The sequence below is a fragment of the Mchenga conophoros genome, linkage group LG1 (genome assembly GCF_057382185.1).
Source record: "Mchenga conophoros isolate Kocher_MC1m ecotype Shallow Benthic linkage group LG1, M_conophoros_male_GT1.1, whole genome shotgun sequence".
NCBI lineage: Eukaryota > Metazoa > Chordata > Actinopteri > Cichliformes > Cichlidae > Mchenga > Mchenga conophoros.
The window spans coordinates 35,852,205-35,865,440 of record NC_140526.1 but is presented as its reverse complement, the minus strand read 5'-3'; positions in this window follow the sequence as shown (position 1 = coordinate 35,865,440).

Below are 13,236 nucleotides of genomic sequence, written 5' to 3'. Positions count from 1 at the left end.
TAAACATGTTTGTCTGAGTCTTCTATCAAAAGTTACAGCGATTTATATGAAGTTGTTCAAAAACGCTTTATTTCGCCAAGACAGTGTGTTTCTCACTGTTACATGCATTTGAATGGGAAACTCGGCTGAAACAAAGTATAGGTTTTCATTATGTGAATAATTTTAAAATCTTAGCTCAAACGGCTGCAAAACCTGTTTGCCTAGCACGGGGATATTGAGTTCTATAAGATAAAGCCATAAACATGTTTGTCTGAGTCTTCTATCAAAAGTTACAGCTATTTATATGAAGTTGTTCAAAAACGCCAAGACAATGCGTTTCTCACTGTTACATGCATTTGAATGGGAAACTCGCCTGAAACAAAGTATAGGTTTTCATTATGTGAATAATTTTAAAATCTTAGCTCAATCGGCTGCAAAACCTGTTTGCTTAGCACGGGGATATTGAGTTCTATAAGATAAAGCCATAAACATGTTTGTCTGAGTCTTCTATCAAAAGTTACAGCGATTTATATGAAGTTGTTCAAAAACGCTTTATTTCGCCAAGACAATGCGTTTCTCACTGTTACATGCATTTGAATGGGAAACTCGCCTGAGACAAAGTATAGGTTTTCATTATGTGAATAATTTTAAAATCTTAGCTCAAACGGCTGCAACGGGGATATTGAGTTCTATAAGATAAAGCCATAAACATGTTTGTCTGAGTCTTCTATCAAAAGTTACAGCGATTTATATGAAGTTGTTCAAAAACGCTTTATTTCGCCAAGACAATGCGTTTCTCACTGTTACATGCATTTGAATGGGAAACTCGCCTGAGACAAAGTATAGGTTTTCATTATGTGAATAATTTTAAAATCTTAGCTCAATCAGCTGCAAAACCTGTTTGCCTAGCACGGGGATATTGAGTTATATAAGATAAAGCCATAAACATGTTTGTCTGAGTCTTCTATCAAAAGTTACAGCGATTTATATGAAGTTGTTCAAAAACGCTTTATTTCGCCAAGACAGTGTGTTTCTCACTGTTACATGCATTTGAATGGGAAACTCGCCTGAAACAAAGTGTAAATTCAAATTCAAATATAGGTTTTCATTATGTGAATAATTTTAAAATCTTAGCTCAATCGGCTGCAACCTGTTTGCCCAGCATGGGGATATTGAGTTCTATAAGATAAAGCCATAAACATGTTTGTCTGAGTCTTCTATCAAAAGTTACAGCGATTTATATGAAGTTGTTCAAAAACGCTTTATTTCGCCAAGACAGTGTGTTTCTCACTGTTACATGCATTTGAATGGGAAACTCGCCTGAAACAAAGTATAGGTTTTCATTATGTGAATAATTTTAAAATCTTAGCTCAAACGGCTGCAACGGGGATATTGAGTTCTATAAGATAAAGCCATAAACATGTTTGTCTGAGTCTTCTATCAAAAGTTACAGCGATTTATATGAAGTTGTTCAAAAACGCTTTATTTCGCCAAGACAGTGTGTTTCTCACTGTTACATGCATTTGAATGGGAAACTCGGCTGAAACAAAGTATAGGTTTTCATTATGTGAATAATTTTAAAATCTTAGCTCAAACGGCTGCAAAACCTGTTTGCCTAGCACGGGGATATTGAGTTCTATAAGATAAAGCCATAAACATGTTTGTCTGAGTCTTCTATCAAAAGTTACAGCTATTTATATGAAGTTGTTCAAAAACGCCAAGACAATGCGTTTCTCACTGTTACATGCATTTGAATGAGAAACTCGCCTGAAACAAAGTATAGGTTTTCATTATGTGAATAATTTTAAAATCTTAGCTCAATCGGCTGCAAAACCTGTTTGCTTAGCACGGGGATATTGAGTTCTATAAGATAAAGCCATAAACATGTTTGTCTGAGTCTTCTATCAAAAGTTACAGCGATTTATATGAAGTTGTTCAAAAACGCTTTATTTCGCCAAGACAGTGTGTTTCTCACTGTTACATGCATTTGAATGGGAAACTCGCCTGAAACAAAGTATAGGTTTTCATTATGTGAATAATTTTAAAATCTTTGCTCAAACAGCTGCCCAGCACGGGGATATTGAGTTCTATAAGATAAAGCCATAAACATGTTTGTCTGAGACCTCTATCAAAAGTTACAGCGATTTATATGAAGTTGTTCAAAAACGCTTTCTTTCACCAAGACAGTGTGTTTCTCACTGTTACATGCATTTGAATGGGAAACTCGCCCGAGACAAAGTATAGGTTTTCATTATGTGAATAATTTTAAAATCTTAGCTCAAACGGCTGCAAAACCTGTTTGCCCAGCACGGGGATATTGAGTTATATAAGATAAAGTCATGAATACGTATATCTGAATCTTCCATCAAAAGTTACAGCGATTTATATGAAGTTGTTCAAAAACGCTTTATTTCTCAAGACAATGCGTTTCTCACTGTTACATGCATTTGAATGGGAAACTCGCCTGAAACAAAGTATAGGTTTTCATTATATGAATAATTTTAAAATCTTAGCTCAAACGGCTGCAAAACCTGTTTGCCCAGCACGGGGATATTGAGTTCTATAAGATAAAGCCATAAACATGTTTGTCTGAGTCTTCTATCAAAAGTTACAGCGATTTATATGAAGTTGTTCAAAAACGCTTTATTTCGCCAAGACAGTGTGTTTCTCACTGTTACATGCATTTGAATGGGAAACTCGCCTGAAACAAAGTATAGGTTTTCATTATGTGAATAATTTTAAAATCTTTGCTCAAACAGCTGCCCAGCACGGGGATATTGAGTTCTATAAGATAAAGCCATAAACATGTTTGTCTGAGACCTCTATCAAAAGTTACAGCGATTTATATGAAGTTGTTCAAAAACGCTTTCTTTCACCAAGACAGTGTGTTTCTCACTGTTACATGCATTTGAATGGGAAACTCGCCCGAGACAAAGTATAGGTTTTCATTATGTGAATAATTTTAAAATCTTAGCTCAAACGGCTGCAAAACCTGTTTGCCCAGCACGGGGATATTGAGTTATATAAGATAAAGTCATGAATACGTATATCTGAATCTTCCATCAAAAGTTACAGCGATTTATATGAAGTTGTTCAAAAACGCTTTATTTCTCAAGACAATGCGTTTCTCACTGTTACATGCATTTGAATGGGAAACTCGCCTGAAACAAAGTATAGGTTTTCATTATATGAATAATTTTAAAATCTTAGCTCAAACGGCTGCAAAACCTGTTTGCCCAGCACGGGGATATTGAGTTCTATAAGATAAAGCCATAAACATGTTTGTCTGAGTCTTCTATCAAAGGTTACAGCGATTTATATGAAGTTGTTCAAAAACGCTTTCTTTCGCCAAGACGATGCGTTTCTCACTGTTACATGCATTTGAATGGGAAACTCGCCCGAAACAAAGTATAGGTTTTCATTATGTGAATAATTTTAAAATCTTAGCTCAAACGGCTGCAAAACCTGTTTGCCCAGCACGGGGATATTGAGTTATATAAGATAAAGCCATAAACATGTTTGTCTGAGTCTTCTATCAAAAGTTACAGCGATTTATATGAAGTTGTTCAAAAACGCTTTATTTCGCCAAGACAGTGTGTTTCTCACTGTTACATGCATTTGAATGGGAAACTCGCCTGAAACAAAGTATAGGTTTTCATTATGTGAATAATTTTAAAATCTTAGCTCAATCAGCTGCAAAACCTGTTTGCCTAGCACGGGGATATTGAGTTATATAAGATAAAGCCATAAACATGTTTGTCTGAGTCTTCTATCAAAAGTTACAGCGATTTATATGAAGTTGTTCAAAAACGCTTTATTTCGCCAAGACAGTGTGTTTCTCACTGTTACATGCATTTGAATGGGAAACTCGCCTGAAACAAAGTATAGGTTTTCATTATGTGAATAATTTTAAAATCTTAGCTCAATCGGCTGCAAAACCTCTTTGCCTAGCACGGGGATATTGAGTTCTATAAGATAAAGCCATAAACATGTTTGTCTGAGTCTTCTATCAAAAGTTACAGCGATTTATATGAAGTTGTTCAAAAACGCTTTATTTCGCCAAGACAATGCGTTTCTCACTGTTACATGCATTTAAATGGGAAACTCGCCCGAAACAAAGTATAGGTTTTCATTATATGAATAATTTTAAAATCTTAGCTCAAACGGCTGCAACGGGGATATTGAGTTCTATAAGATAAAGCCATAAACATGTTTGTCTGAGTCTTCTATCAAAAGTTACAGCGATTTATATGAAGTTGTTCAAAAACGCTTTATTTCGCCAAGACAGTGTGTTTCTCACTGTTACATGCATTTGAATGGGAAACTCGGCTGAAACAAAGTATAGGTTTTCATTATGTGAATAATTTTAAAATCTTAGCTCAAACGGCTGCAAAACCTGTTTGCCTAGCACGGGGATATTGAGTTCTATAAGATAAAGCCATAAACATGTTTGTCTGAGTCTTCTATCAAAAGTTACAGCTATTTATATGAAGTTGTTCAAAAACGCCAAGACAATGCGTTTCTCACTGTTACATGCATTTGAATGGGAAACTCGCCTGAAACAAAGTATAGGTTTTCATTATGTGAATAATTTTAAAATCTTAGCTCAATCGGCTGCAAAACCTGTTTGCTTAGCACGGGGATATTGAGTTCTATAAGATAAAGCCATAAACATGTTTGTCTGAGTCTTCTATCAAAAGTTACAGCGATTTATATGAAGTTGTTCAAAAACGCTTTATTTCGCCAAGACAATGCGTTTCTCACTGTTACATGCATTTGAATGGGAAACTCGCCTGAGACAAAGTATAGGTTTTCATTATGTGAATAATTTTAAAATCTTAGCTCAAACGGCTGCAACGGGGATATTGAGTTCTATAAGATAAAGCCATAAACATGTTTGTCTGAGTCTTCTATCAAAAGTTACAGCGATTTATATGAAGTTGTTCAAAAACGCTTTATTTCGCCAAGACAATGCGTTTCTCACTGTTACATGCATTTGAATGGGAAACTCGCCTGAGACAAAGTATAGGTTTTCATTATGTGAATAATTTTAAAATCTTAGCTCAAACGGCTGCAACGGGGATATTGAGTTCTATAAGATAAAGCCATAAACATGTTTGTCTGAGACCTCTATCAAAAGTTACAGCGATTTATATGAAGTTGTTCAAAAACGCTTTATTTCGCCAAGACAATGCGTTTCTCACTGTTACATGCATTTGAATGGGAAACTCGCCTGAAACAAAGTATAGGTTTTCATTATGTGAATAATTTTAAAATCTTAGCTCAAACGGCTGCAAAACCTGTTTGCCTAGCACGGGGATATTGAGTTCTATAAGATAAAGCCATAAACATGTTTGTCTGAGTCTTCTATCAAAAGTTACAGCTATTTATATGAAGTTGTTCAAAAACGCCAAGACAATGCGTTTCTCACTGTTACATGCATTTGAATGGGAAACTCGCCTGAAACAAAGTGTAAATTCAAATTCAAATATAGGTTTTCATTATGTGAATAATTTTAAAATCTTAGCTCAATCGGCTGCAACCTGTTTGCCCAGCATGGGGATATTGAGTTCTATAAGATAAAGCCATAAACATGTTTGTCTGAGTCTTCTATCAAAAGTTACAGCGATTTATATGAAGTTGTTCAAAAACGCTTTATTTCGCCAAGACAGTGTGTTTCTCACTGTTACATGCATTTGAATGGGAAACTCGCCTGAAACAAAGTATAGGTTTTCATTATGTGAATAATTTTAAAATCTTAGCTCAATCGGCTGCAAAACCTCTTTGCCTAGCACGGGGATATTGAGTTCTATAAGATAAAGCCATAAACATGTTTGTCTGAGTCTTCTATCAAAAGTTACAGCGATTTATATGAAGTTGTTCAAAAACGCTTTATTTCGCCAAGACAATGCGTTTCTCACTGTTACATGCATTTAAATGGGAAACTCGCCCGAAACAAAGTATAGGTTTTCATTATGTGAATAATTTTAAAATCTTAGCTCAAACGGCTGCAACGGGGATATTGAGTTCTATAAGATAAAGCCATAAACATGTTTGTCTGAGTCTTCTATCAAAAGTTACAGCGATTTATATGAAGTTGTTCAAAAACGCTTTATTTCGCCAAGACAGTGTGTTTCTCACTGTTACATGCATTTGAATGGGAAACTCGGCTGAAACAAAGTATAGGTTTTCATTATGTGAATAATTTTAAAATCTTAGCTCAAACGGCTGCAAAACCTGTTTGCCTAGCACGGGGATATTGAGTTCTATAAGATAAAGCCATAAACATGTTTGTCTGAGTCTTCTATCAAAAGTTACAGCTATTTATATGAAGTTGTTCAAAAACGCCAAGACAATGCGTTTCTCACTGTTACATGCATTTGAATGGGAAACTCGCCTGAAACAAAGTATAGGTTTTCATTATGTGAATAATTTTAAAATCTTAGCTCAATCGGCTGCAAAACCTGTTTGCTTAGCACGGGGATATTGAGTTCTATAAGATAAAGCCATAAACATGTTTGTCTGAGTCTTCTATCAAAAGTTACAGCGATTTATATGAAGTTGTTCAAAAACGCTTTATTTCGCCAAGACAATGCGTTTCTCACTGTTACATGCATTTGAATGGGAAACTCGCCTGAGACAAAGTATAGGTTTTCATTATGTGAATAATTTTAAAATCTTAGCTCAAACGGCTGCAACGGGGATATTGAGTTCTATAAGATAAAGCCATAAACATGTTTGTCTGAGTCTTCTATCAAAAGTTACAGCGATTTATATGAAGTTGTTCAAAAACGCTTTATTTCGCCAAGACAATGCGTTTCTCACTGTTACATGCATTTGAATGGGAAACTCGCCTGAGACAAAGTATAGGTTTTCATTATGTGAATAATTTTAAAATCTTAGCTCAAACGGCTGCAACGGGGATATTGAGTTCTATAAGATAAAGCCATAAACATGTTTGTCTGAGACCTCTATCAAAAGTTACAGCGATTTATATGAAGTTGTTCAAAAACGCTTTATTTCGCCAAGACAATGCGTTTCTCACTGTTACATGCATTTGAATGGGAAACTCGCCTGAAACAAAGTATAGGTTTTCATTATGTGAATAATTTTAAAATTTTAGCTCAAACGGCTGCAAAACCTGTTTGCCCAGCACGGGGATCTTGAGTTCTATAAGATAAAGCCATAAACATGTTTTTTCTGAGTCTTCTATCAAAAGTTACAGCGATTTATATGAAGTTGTTCAAAAACGCTTTATTTCGCCAAGACGATGCGTTTCTCACTGTTACATGCATTTGAATGGGAAACTCGCCCGAAACAAAGTATAGGTTTTCATTATGTGAATAATTTTAAAATCTTAGCTCAAACGGCTGCAACGGGGATATTGAGTTCTATAAGATAAAGCCATAAACATGTTTGTCTGAGTCTTCTATCAAAAGTTACAGCGATTTATATGAAGTTGTTCAAAAACGCTTTCTTTCGCCAAGACGATGCGTTTCTCACTGTTACATGCATTTGAATGGGAAACTCGCCCGAAACAAAGTATAGGTTTTCATTATGTGAATAATTTTAAAATCTTAGCTCAAACGGCTGCAAAACCTGTTTGCCCAGCACGGGGATATTGAGTTATATAAGATAAAGCCATAAACATGTTTGTCTGAGTCTTCTATCAAAAGTTACAGCGATTTATATGAAGTTGTTCAAAAACGCTTTATTTCGCCAAGACAGTGTGTTTCTCACTGTTACATGCATTTGAATGGGAAACTCGCCTGAAACATAGTATAGGTTTTCATTATGTGAATAATTTTAAAATCTTAGCTCAATCAGCTGCAAAACCTGTTTGCCTAGCACGGGGATATTGAGTTATATAAGATAAAGCCATAAACATGTTTGTCTGAGTCTTCTATCAAAAGTTACAGCGATTTATATGAAGTTGTTCAAAAACGCTTTATTTCGCCAAGACAGTGTGTTTCTCACTGTTACATGCATTTGAATGGGAAACTCGCCTGAAACAAAGTGTAAATTCAAATTCAAATATAGGTTTTCATTATGTGAATAATTTTAAAATCTTAGCTCAATCGGCTGCAACCTGTTTGCCCAGCATGGGGATATTGAGTTCTATAAGATAAAGCCATAAACATGTTTGTCTGAGTCTTCTATCAAAAGTTACAGCGATTTATATGAAGTTGTTCAAAAACGCTTTATTTCGCCAAGACAGTTTGTTTCTCACTGTTACATGCATTTGAATGGGAAACTCGCCTGAAACAAAGTATAGGTTTTCATTATGTGAATAATTTTAAAATCTTAGCTCAATCGGCTGCAAAACCTCTTTGCCTAGCACGGGGATATTGAGTTCTATAAGATAAAGCCATAAACATGTTTGTCTGAGTCTTCTATCAAAAGTTACAGCGATTTATATGAAGTTGTTCAAAAACGCTTTATTTCGCCAAGACAATGCGTTTCTCACTGTTACATGCATTTGAATGGGAAACTCGCCCGAAACAAAGTATAGGTTTTCATTATGTGAATAATTTTAAAATCTTAGCTCAAACGGCTGCAACGGGGATATTGAGTTCTATAAGATAAAGCCATAAACATGTTTGTCTGAGTCTTCTATCAAAAGTTACAGCGATTTATATGAAGTTGTTCAAAAACGCTTTATTTCGCCAAGACAGTGTGTTTCTCACTGTTACATGCATTTGAATGGGAAACTCGGCTGAAACAAAGTATAGGTTTTCATTATGTGAATAATTTTAAAATCTTAGCTCAAACGGCTGCAAAACCTGTTTGCCTAGCACGGGGATATTGAGTTCTATAAGATAAAGCCATAAACATGTTTGTCTGAGTCTTCTATCAAAAGTTACAGCTATTTATATGAAGTTGTTCAAAAACGCCAAGACAATGCGTTTCTCACTGTTACATGCATTTGAATGGGAAACTCGCCTGAAACAAAGTATAGGTTTTCATTATGTGAATAATTTTAAAATCTTAGCTCAATCGGCTGCAAAACCTGTTTGCTTAGCACGGGGATATTGAGTTCTATAAGATAAAGCCATAAACATGTTTGTCTGAGTCTTCTATCAAAAGTTACAGCGATTTATATGAAGTTGTTCAAAAACGCTTTATTTCGCCAAGACAGTGTGTTTCTCACTGTTACATGCATTTGAATGGGAAACTCGCCTGAAACAAAGTATAGGTTTTCATTATGTGAATAATTTTAAAATCTTTGCTCAAACAGCTGCCCAGCACGGGGATATTGAGTTCTATAAGATAAAGCCATAAACATGTTTGTCTGAGACCTCTATCAAAAGTTACAGCGATTTATATGAAGTTGTTCAAAAACGCTTTCTTTCACCAAGACAGTGTGTTTCTCACTGTTACATGCATTTGAATGGGAAACTCGCCCGAGACAAAGTATAGGTTTTCATTATGTGAATAATTTTAAAATCTTAGCTCAAACGGCTGCAAAACCTGTTTGCCCAGCACGGGGATATTGAGTTATATAAGATAAAGTCATGAATACGTATATCTGAATCTTCCATCAAAAGTTACAGCGATTTATATGAAGTTGTTCAAAAACGCTTTATTTCTCAAGACAATGCGTTTCTCACTGTTACATGCATTTGAATGGGAAACTCGCCTGAAACAAAGTATAGGTTTTCATTATATGAATAATTTTAAAATCTTAGCTCAAACGGCTGCAAAACCTGTTTGCCCAGCACGGGGATATTGAGTTCTATAAGATAAAGCCATAAACATGTTTGTCTGAGTCTTCTATCAAAAGTTACAGCGATTTATATGAAGTTGTTCAAAAACGCTTTATTTCGCCAAGACAGTGTGTTTCTCACTGTTACATGCATTTGAATGGGAAACTCGCCTGAAACAAAGTATAGGTTTTCATTATGTGAATAATTTTAAAATCTTTGCTCAAACAGCTGCCCAGCACGGGGATATTGAGTTCTATAAGATAAAGCCATAAATATGTTTGTCTGAGACCTCTATCAAAAGTTACAGCGATTTATATGAAGTTGTTCAAAAACGCTTTCTTTCACCAAGACAGTGTGTTTCTCACTGTTACATGCATTTGAATGGGAAACTCGCCCGAGACAAAGTATAGGTTTTCATTATGTGAATAATTTTAAAATCTTAGCTCAAACGGCTGCAAAACCTGTTTGCCCAGCACGGGGATATTGAGTTATATAAGATAAAGTCATGAATACGTATATCTGAATCTTCCATCAAAAGTTACAGCGATTTATGTGAAGTTGTTCAAAAACGCTTTATTTCTCAAGACAATGCGTTTCTCACTGTTACATGCATTTGAATGGGAAACTCGCCTGAAACAAAGTATAGGTTTTCATTATATGAATAATTTTAAAATCTTAGCTCAAACGGCTGCAAAACCTGTTTGCCCAGCACGGGGATATTGAGTTCTATAAGATAAAGCCATAAACATGTTTGTCTGAGTCTTCTATCAAAGGTTACAGCGATTTATATGAAGTTGTTCAAAAACGCTTTCTTTCGCCAAGACGATGCGTTTCTCACTGTTACATGCATTTGAATGGGAAACTCGCCCGAAACAAAGTATAGGTTTTCATTATGTGAATAATTTTAAAATCTTAGCTCAAACGGCTGCAAAACCTGTTTGCCCAGCACGGGGATATTGAGTTATATAAGATAAAGCCATAAACATGTTTGTCTGAGTCTTCTATCAAAAGTTACAGCGATTTATATGAAGTTGTTCAAAAACGCTTTATTTCGCCAAGACAGTGTGTTTCTCACTGTTACATGCATTTGAATGGGAAACTCGCCTGAAACAAAGTATAGGTTTTCATTATGTGAATAATTTTAAAATCTTAGCTCAATCAGCTGCAAAACCTGTTTGCCTAGCACGGGGATATTGAGTTATATAAGATAAAGCCATAAACATGTTTGTCTGAGTCTTCTATCAAAAGTTACAGCGATTTATATGAAGTTGTTCAAAAACGCTTTATTTCGCCAAGACAGTGTGTTTCTCACTGTTACATGCATTTGAATGGGAAACTCGCCTGAAACAAAGTGTAAATTCAAATTCAAATATAGGTTTTCATTATGTGAATAATTTTAAAATCTTAGCTCAATCGGCTGCAACCTGTTTGCCCAGCATGGGGATATTGAGTTCTATAAGATAAAGCCATAAACATGTTTGTCTGAGTCTTCTATCAAAAGTTACAGCGATTTATATGAAGTTGTTCAAAAACGCTTTATTTCGCCAAGACAGTGTGTTTCTCACTGTTACATGCATTTGAATGGGAAACTCGCCTGAAACAAAGTATAGGTTTTCATTATGTGAATAATTTTAAAATCTTAGCTCAATCGGCTGCAAAACCTCTTTGCCTAGCACGGGGATATTGAGTTCTATAAGATAAAGCCATAAACATGTTTGTCTGAGTCTTCTATCAAAAGTTACAGCGATTTATATGAAGTTGTTCAAAAACGCTTTATTTCGCCAAGACAATGCGTTTCTCACTGTTACATGCATTTAAATGGGAAACTCGCCCGAAACAAAGTATAGGTTTTCATTATGTGAATAATTTTAAAATCTTAGCTCAAACGGCTGCAACGGGGATATTGAGTTCTATAAGATAAAGCCATAAACATGTTTGTCTGAGTCTTCTATCAAAAGTTACAGCGATTTATATGAAGTTGTTCAAAAACGCTTTATTTCGCCAAGACAGTGTGTTTCTCACTGTTACATGCATTTGAATGGGAAACTCGGCTGAAACAAAGTATAGGTTTTCATTATGTGAATAATTTTAAAATCTTAGCTCAAACGGCTGCAAAACCTGTTTGCCTAGCACGGGGATATTGAGTTCTATAAGATAAAGCCATAAACATGTTTGTCTGAGTCTTCTATCAAAAGTTACAGCTATTTATATGAAGTTGTTCAAAAACGCCAAGACAATGCGTTTCTCACTGTTACATGCATTTGAATGGGAAACTCGCCTGAAACAAAGTATAGGTTTTCATTATGTGAATAATTTTAAAATCTTAGCTCAATCGGCTGCAAAACCTGTTTGCTTAGCACGGGGATATTGAGTTCTATAAGATAAAGCCATAAACATGTTTGTCTGAGTCTTCTATCAAAAGTTACAGCGATTTATATGAAGTTGTTCAAAAACGCTTTATTTCGCCAAGACAATGCGTTTCTCACTGTTACATGCATTTGAATGGGAAACTCGCCTGAGACAAAGTATAGGTTTTCATTATGTGAATAATTTTAAAATCTTAGCTCAAACGGCTGCAACGGGGATATTGAGTTCTATAAGATAAAGCCATAAACATGTTTGTCTGAGTCTTCTATCAAAAGTTACAGCGATTTATATGAAGTTGTTCAAAAACGCTTTATTTCGCCAAGACAATGCGTTTCTCACTGTTACATGCATTTGAATGGGAAACTCGCCTGAGACAAAGTATAGGTTTTCATTATGTGAATAATTTTAAAATCTTAGCTCAAACGGCTGCAACGGGGATATTGAGTTCTATAAGATAAAGCCATAAACATGTTTGTCTGAGACCTCTATCAAAAGTTACAGCGATTTATATGAAGTTGTTCAAAAACGCTTTATTTCGCCAAGACAATGCGTTTCTCACTGTTACATGCATTTGAATGGGAAACTCGCCTGAAACAAAGTATAGGTTTTCATTATGTGAATAATTTTAAAATTTTAGCTCAAACGGCTGCAAAACCTGTTTGCCCAGCACGGGGATCTTGAGTTCTATAAGATAAAGCCATAAACATGTTTTTTCTGAGTCTTCTATCAAAAGTTACAGCGATTTATATGAAGTTGTTCAAAAACGCTTTATTTCGCCAAGACAATGCGTTTCTCACTGTTACATGCATTTGAATGGGAAACTCGCCTGAGACAAAGTATAGGTTTTCATTATGTGAATAATTTTAAAATCTTAGCTCAAACGGCTGCAACGGGGATATTGAGTTCTATAAGATAAAGCCATAAACATGTTTGTCTGAGTCTTCTATCAAAAGTTACAGCGATTTATATGAAGTTGTTCAAAAACGCTTTCTTTCGCCAAGACGATGCGTTTCTCACTGTTACATGCATTTGAATGGGAAACTCGCCCGAAACAAAGTATAGGTTTTCATTATGTGAATAATTTTAAAATCTTAGCTCAAACGGCTGCAAAACCTGTTTGCCCAGCACGGGGATATTGAGTTATATAAGATAAAGCCATAAACATGTTTGTCTGAGTCTTCTA